This window comes from Eptatretus burgeri, chromosome 3 (assembly GCF_056783735.1).
Source record: "Eptatretus burgeri isolate ZD-2024b chromosome 3, Ebu_testis_v1, whole genome shotgun sequence".
NCBI lineage: Eukaryota > Metazoa > Chordata > Myxini > Myxiniformes > Myxinidae > Eptatretus > Eptatretus burgeri.
This window is the reverse complement of record NC_140963.1, coordinates 10,442,026-10,449,755: the sequence shown is the minus strand read 5'-3', so window position 1 is coordinate 10,449,755 and position 7,730 is coordinate 10,442,026. Positions and strand designations below refer to the sequence as shown.

Here is a 7,730-nt window from a genome sequence, read left to right as displayed (position 1 = left end):
GGAGATTTGGACAAACAATGTGTGTGGGGAGGAGTGAGGGGCAGGAGAGGATGCATGGTGTGGACAATATGGATACAGAAGGAAACACTCAGGAAGGAAAAACTGAAAATTTTAAAGGAGGTGAGCTTGGGGGAAGGTTTGGGTGGGGGGGGGGGGAGGTGTTTAAAGGGTGGAGAAAAGATCTTTTTTTTTTTTTTGGATGGGGGATGATCTGAGATGGTGGTGAACAGCTGTCTTGAAGACTTGGAGGGAATAATGAGTTTGAAGAGGATGTGAAAGTTGGTTTCACAGATGGGGAAAAAAAAGAGAGACACAGGAATGGAGGTGAGCAGTGATTTTGGGAGTTTAACCAGAAAGGAGTTGACGGTGGACCGTGTGTGCGGTGCAGAGCCTTCGGAGATGAGTGGGGGTGGACGAAGCATGGAAAGAGCAGAGAATGCAAGAACAGAAAGGAGGTGGGAGAGGACAGAGTGACCACCGACCTGTCTATGACGTGAGATTGTTAAGCCCATAGACTCAGCTTCATCGTGGGAGATTCCAATGATCTTGAAGACCTCGATTTCCACGGCATCATGCTGAGCAAGGTGTGAGGCAGGAGCACCAATCCAGAGGGGAGAGCAGTACTGAATCAAGGTGAGCCCAAAAAGGGGATTGACATGTATGTCTTGTTCCACGTTGATTGCATCATTGCTGTTGATTTAGTGATTCATTTCGTGACTGCAACTATTGTTTCCTCCTTTTAATGGGTGCAGACTGCTAAAAGTGAACATGTTTCATGTCGTTAATCACCTCCACCACCGAAGGTGGAGATAGTTAGGGTTTCATCCCCGTCTGTCCGTTTGTTACTTGTAAAATGGAAGATTTTTCAGTCAGTTGATTTTGTTATTCTCTTGGATTGTCTGTCAATCGCCTACAGGTCACAATTCTAAGCCAATTGTCATGAAACTTTACCAAGTTGTAGAGGTAGTCTCAACTGAGAAGCCTATTGATTTTGAGGTTAAAGGTCATCTTGAGGTCAAATTTCTAAAATCGTCATTTTTCATCCGATTGACTTGAAAGTTTAACAGGATTGGCATATTGTGTCCCTGGATTGGGAAAGCAATTACTTTTGAGGTCTAAAGGGTCAAAGGTCATCTCAAGGTCCAACTTCTAAAATCAAATTTCATCTGAAAAATCGTCAATTTTCATCTGATTGACCTGAGCTTTGATTAAGATTTTCAATTTTAATCTTAATGAAATGGACAATTTGATGTATCCATGGCAACCTTTGAAGGGGGAGTGGGTTTTGCAAGTATCGTGCTCTGCGTGACGTCTTTTTCTTGTTTGTTTGTCTGTTTGTCTGTGTGCAGGATATCTCAAAAAGTTCCAGACGGTTCTGGATGAAATTTGGTGGGCAGATTGGGTGTGTGACGAGGACAAACTGATTCGATTTTGGTGAAGATCTGGATGCGGATCTGACTACTACAATTTTTTAAGTGATGCTTCACCATTGAGAGATAGGGCCAAAATGATATATATCACGATATCTCAAAAAAGTTGTGGACGGATTCAGATGAAACTTCGTGGACACGTTGGATGTGTGACACGGAAGAAATGATTCGATTTTGGTGAAGATCCAAATCCGGATCTGGATACGAGAATTATTTCATTTATAAAGTGATTCTTCTTCATTGAGAGATCGGGCTCAAAAACAATATGTAGCATGATATTTCAAAAATGCATTGGGCCTCGACATGTTCTCATGGATCAGGCACTACGTGGTGGAGGTATGCGCTCCACCGAGTGTCCTAGTTCTTCTTGCATTTGATAAAATGTTGTATTTTAAATCTATTCACGTTTGCAAGCAAACCCATCATATCGTATGTAATCTATATTTTACTAAAACTCTCATCTTGTATATATGTATGTATGTTCCCGAAATACAGCCAAAATTGTACACGATAGCGCAAAAAATTTAGGGCCACCTTACTCACCATTTGCCTGAGGTGTGCAGTATCAAGTTTCGTTAAAATCGGGCAATGAAAAAAATTATTAAAAAATAAATTCCCGATTCAGTCAAGTACTCTTTGGGAGAATTTGATCAATGCAAAAATCTCAGCGGTATATTTTGCTGGAGCTCTCTTTTTTTTTCTTTAAATTATTTATAGAAAAATCTCAAAAAAAAATCTTTAAAAAACTCTTCGGGAGTATTTGATCAATGCAAACAACCTCAGCGGTATAGTTTGCTGGAGCTATCTTTCTTTCTTTCTGTTTTTTGAAATGATTTTTTTTAATCAACCGCTGTCGCAACAGGAACCCAACGGGTTCACGGGTCGTCTAGTAGTATATTAAATGGCAATTTTTTGGAAAAATAAATAAATCAGTAACTGATTTAAAAAATGTGCAAAGCTTTTGCACAGCCTAAAACAAATCAAAAACCACCATGAAACAAATGTAGAACCAGATAGGACCTGAAAAATATATTAAAGTCTCTAAAGTAAACATATTGAAAGTAATATAAGTTAATTCACCAAAAATTAAATTCAACAACCTGGCTGATGTGACAAAAGTGCTCTCAGGCATTCATTCAAACTGGCTTACAATGGAATTAGTTGCACCATTTAACGTTCAAATAAAACGTATCACAAGCAAATGGTCGAGCATTCATTTACAAGAACGGAAGCCAAACCAAAACGGTATCAAAACTCTGCATCTATAACCTTATTTCATCACATAGAAAATTATATTACACGACAAGCACACTGTATTGGACATGGCAGTTCATTAAAGATTGGGCAAGAAGGGATTTTAATTTCCTCAAGCTGTTCACAAATGTCCTGGAGTTTTGGCAAAGTGGGTCAGACGTCAACAGTTTGTTGTGCGGTGTCACTTCAAAATTGCATCACAACTTTCATGGTAAAAGTTATTTCCAGTGCCGATGATGACTGATGGCTTTTGATGGTGATATCACAACCAAACACGCCGAACCTTTGCCATATCGACTATGTTCGACTGAAAACTGATATTTGTGACTGTTAAATACAAGTGGGCCGATTGAGCTCGACCAACAAGTTAACTAGTACAATAAAGTTCTCAAATGCTCTTCTTGATGAATATGCTCCCATCAACTCACATGATAAACAAAGGTGACCACATACCCCTCGGTATAATGAGACCTGGTGTGCGTTGAAGGATGAGAAATGTTCACAAGATGTGGAGAAAGCCTGACTTGACTGTTGAAAAATAAGTATTACTCCACGAATGTACGGAGTACTGGAAAAATAAAGATCATTAGAATCTCCCACGATGAAGCTGGATCTAAGGGCATATCACTTTCCCAATGCAGACAGGTCGGTTGTCTCTCTGTCTTCTACCGCCTTCTTTCTGGTCTTGCACATTTTGCTCTTTCCGTGCTTTGTGTCCCCTCCAGGTTTCTGCAGGACTCACGTGGTCCACCGTCAACCCCCTTCTCGTGAAACTATCTAAATCTAGGATCACTGCTCATCTCCACTCATTTGTTCCTCTTTTTCCCTGCATGTGGAACCAACTTGCACATTCTCTTCAATCTCATTCTTCCATCCAGGTCTTCAAGACAGCTGTTCACCACCATCTCAGATCGTGCCCAATTCAAAACCATGATCTTTTTTTACGTACAAAACCAGCTTTGTACCCATTTCAAAAGGCAATGACAATGGAGGATTTCTTTCACAATGTCATGATATTTCCGGAATTACTCAAACACCCTTCTAATGATATGGGTTGTCTGGTGTGGTCGCTGGTCGAGTTTTTGAAGAGAAAATAGTTGGAAATTGATGGCTACCTTGATCACTCCAGGTAAAAAAAAAAAACCTAGGTTTGAAGCAAAAACATGTTCGCTGTCTCTTTGCATACAGAAATGTCATGGTTATATGGCTCAGATAGATTCCAATTGTACTTGCCAGATGCCTGGAGCATGAGGTTTATAGCTTCATGAGGCCTGTGACCTTCAGTGCACTGCAGTTAGAGCGGTGGGTGGTGGGATCTTGACGGAGGAATCCGAAGTGAAGGCCCGCTGGACTGATTACTTTGGGCAGCTGTACCAGGCTGACTCACCAGCTGTTGAGAGTGACACTCTTGACGTCCATATCTCTAATGCTGACTCACCAATCAACTGTGAACTTCCTTAATTTGTGGAAACACAGGCTGCGGTGAACCAGTTGAAATGAGGTAAAGCTCCCGGGATCTGTGGCATCCATGCTGAATTTCTCAAGGCTGGTGGAAATGCTGTACTCATGTCATTGCATGTTGGAACACAGGCATCATCCCAACTGACTGGAAGAGGGGCCTTATTGTCCCTCTCTGGAAATGGAAGGATGATTGCCAGGACGGCAACAACTCCTGAGGGGTGATGCTGCTCTCAGTGCCGGGCGAGGTCTTTGCTCGGATAATTCTTGATAGGGTTCACCACCATCTGCTTGAGGACCAGCGCCCAGAGCAATTGGGTTGTTTTTGGGGGTTTTTTTGTACACAAGGTCGAAGCTCGTATGAGAGCTAACACAAAACTCACAGCAAGGGGGGCATGAGACAAGAGGAGTGGGAGAGGGAAGGACAAAACAGTGGGGAACAGAGACATCAGGAGATCTGTGGCAGGGAGAGGGATGGGGCGGGGAACACGGGGAACACAAGATGGACATTACAGGACTTTCAGGAAGGAAAGCACGGAATTTGAAGGAAGTGGGTTTTGGGTAGAGTAACGGGGGTAGAAAACATCGAGGTTTTGGATGGGGGAAGACAAGAGGTTGTGGTGAACAACTGTTTTGAAGGCCTGGAGGGAAGAACGGGATTGAACAGAGTGAGGGAGTTTATTCCAAAGGCAGGAAAAAAGAGGAATGAAAGAGTGAAGGTGAGCAGTGCTTCGTGATTTTGGTAGTTTTACCAGAAGGTAGTTTTTTTTGGTAGTTTTTACACCAGAGGTCAATGATTGACCGTATCCTTGCTCTCTGCATCCTCACCGAATGCAGGTGAGAGTTTCGGCATGGGCTGCTTACAGCCTATGTTGATCTCCACAAAGCATTTGATTCAGTGAATCGGGATGCCCTGTGGAGGATTTTTTTGTCTTCTCTGGATGCCACCAAAACTGATCGATCTGAGTTCTGAATTATACTCGAGTATTGAGAGTGCTGAGAGATGTGGTGATGCCATCTCTGACTTATTTTCAGTTATTGCTGGAGTTCGTCAGGAGTGTGTGCTGGCCCCACACTTTTCATCGCTTGTATGGACTGGATTCTGGGGAGGATGTCAGAGAGATCAAGCTGCCCTGCATCGTTTGGGAATGCCAAGATCTCTGACCTTGATTTCGCAGGTGATGCAGTCATCTTTGCAGAGATGCTGGATATCCTTCTAGGGGCTCTCAAGGCGCTGACTGAGGAGTTGCAGCCGCTGGGATTCTGGGGTTACTCGGTCAAAACTAAGATCCAGGCTTTTAATGAAATTTCGGATGCTGCTATCTTGTCTGTAACCGTTTGTGGTGAGGATGTTGAGGTCACTGAGAGATTCACTTACCTTGGCAGTGATATTCAAGTCTCCATATGTTGTGAGCAGAAGACAATAGACGTCTGGGGAGTCATGGATTTACTGGATAATGGGGTGTGGCGCTGTCGGTACCTGTGCAGGAGGACGAAAGTTCAAGTCTTGAAGTCGTTGGTGCTTCCAGTCTTGCTCTATGGATGTGAGACTTTGTTTCTGACCAAGGATCTGAGATGGAGACTGAACTCCTTCAGTACCAGGTCTCATCAGAGAATCCTTGGCTATCGCTGGTCAGACTTTGTGTCCAATGAGCGGTTGCCGAGAGAGACTCAAATGATATTTGTTACCTGTTTAGTCCATGAGCGTCAGCTGCGGCTGTATGGACATGTGGCTCGTTTTCCTGACGCTGATCCTGCTCACCAGATTCTCTCAGCGTGGGATCCTCATGAGTGGAGGAGGCTATTGGACTGACCACGCGCCTCGTGATTTTATTAGGTTGATCAGCATCTCAAGGAGATGGGGATGGGCCAGGCATCTGCCTGGGGGGGGGGGGGGGTGGTCAGATGGAGGCCCCGGGAGTACCGGCGGAAAGTGGACGCAGTGATGCGCTTCTCCGGCACATGCTCCCAAACCTGACCTCATCTGATGTTTTTTTCCTTCTAACTGTAGATCAATGGGAATATGTAAAAATGCGTTTACAACACCATATTAGTTGTTTTTTTTATTATAATACAAACACTGTGGTTGATTACAACATCGGATGAGTTCCTAAAACACGCTCAGGTTTGAATTAGATGCTGTAACAGGCAAAAAGATATATCTTTGAAAAATACAGGGAAATCTTCTTGAGCTTAAAAATACTCTCCAGGTTCATGACCGGTCTCAAGTGCTGCAAGACAATATCATTACAATTAAGCCATATGTTAAAAAAGTACTATTTTACTTCTGAATCAAAACAATATCGTTACAACCATCAGCAGTTTGTGGTCTCAGCCTGAAAAAAAGGGAGCAATAAATGGAAGAAAGAAAACTGGACAGGGAATAGACAGAGATCCGAGGAGGTCAGACACCGGGAGATAGGAAATTGACTGTTGCATGGTGTCCAATAATGAGAAGTTCAAGTCTAATTTCTGGCAAAATGGGAGAAGAGATGTTGTTTGATCTCTTTGACTTTCCTCAACAGGAAATAATGCTGTTTGAGTTAAAATTCCTCCGTGCACATGGCAGGCAATCGTGTTGCATCGTGATTATCTTGGACGGCATTTCGTTTGAGGGTTACCCATCTTGCAAGGATGACGAAGGCTTATTCATTCTGATTACGCGACAACCCGCAATTGCGGAAGCAAAACTACTCGATCACAAGAAATATTTTTTCTCTGCTTGATGCATATCGAGGCAAGTGAATATTTTTCCACTCCGCAGCACTTTATTCAAAAAAGTTGGTGTTGTCACCAACCCACCTCTCCCTCACTCATTCCACCATCCTCCTGGAGGGAGGAAAGACGAGGGAAGAGTGGTCGATCAAAGCACTTTGAAACCAGTAATGAGTATTTTGTTTTTGATGTGTGTGCAATATTGGGAAGCAAGGGGATTCATAAAAGAAGAGAGCAATTTCACAATATATTGGTGGCTACTTTTCAAATGTGGCGAAGAAGGCCGACTTGATGTCGTATTTTATAATGTGACGACCATCGTCAATGTTTTGAAACAACACAACTGCAGTACTTTTTTTTGCCAGTTCTGAGATTGTGAGTGAGCCAATATTGCTGAAAATATTCTCAATATTTCACATGTTCTTGCCAACATTGAGGAAATGCCCGAACAACTGGCTTCAGCCGGCTAAAAATGTGGCGTAAAAATAAACCCAACCAAAAGAAAAATTTCATCAAACGGGGCAGCAACACTCAGAGATCGAAAACGAAATGGAAATAGATTGACATCTTGGATAATTATATATATATATATATATATATATATATATATATATATATATATATATATATATATATATATATATACTGTACGATACAGCAGGCCATTAGAGAACAATCACAGCAGCGACATTAGAACACTCGGAAGAGCGCACACTTCCGTGAGGCTGAACAGTTTACGTTTTGTATCCAACTGATGGGCCGGATCTGGATCTGGACTTGAACCAAAATGTAATTGGCTTGTTCACTTACCGAACTCATCCAACCAGGTTTTCTCCTAATCCGTTCCACAACTTCTTGAAATATCATGCTATA

General features: G+C 42.5%; 1 long non-coding RNA gene across 2 annotated transcripts in view; it reads left to right on the top strand.

Moving 5' to 3' along the window:
* Positions 1-200: 200 nt before the first annotated feature.
* Positions 201-7,730, top strand: part of LOC147029384 (uncharacterized) — a 60,834-nt gene continuing 53,304 nt past the window's right edge. Inside the window, exons 1-3 of one of the 2 annotated variants that reach the window (XR_015055711.1) lie at positions 201-278; positions 389-633; positions 1,350-3,019. This is a non-coding gene — a long non-coding RNA (uncharacterized LOC147029384). Of the gene's footprint in view, positions 279-388; positions 634-1,349; positions 3,020-7,730 lie in introns of those variants that run through there. The other variant, XR_015055710.1, reaches the window with a different exon arrangement.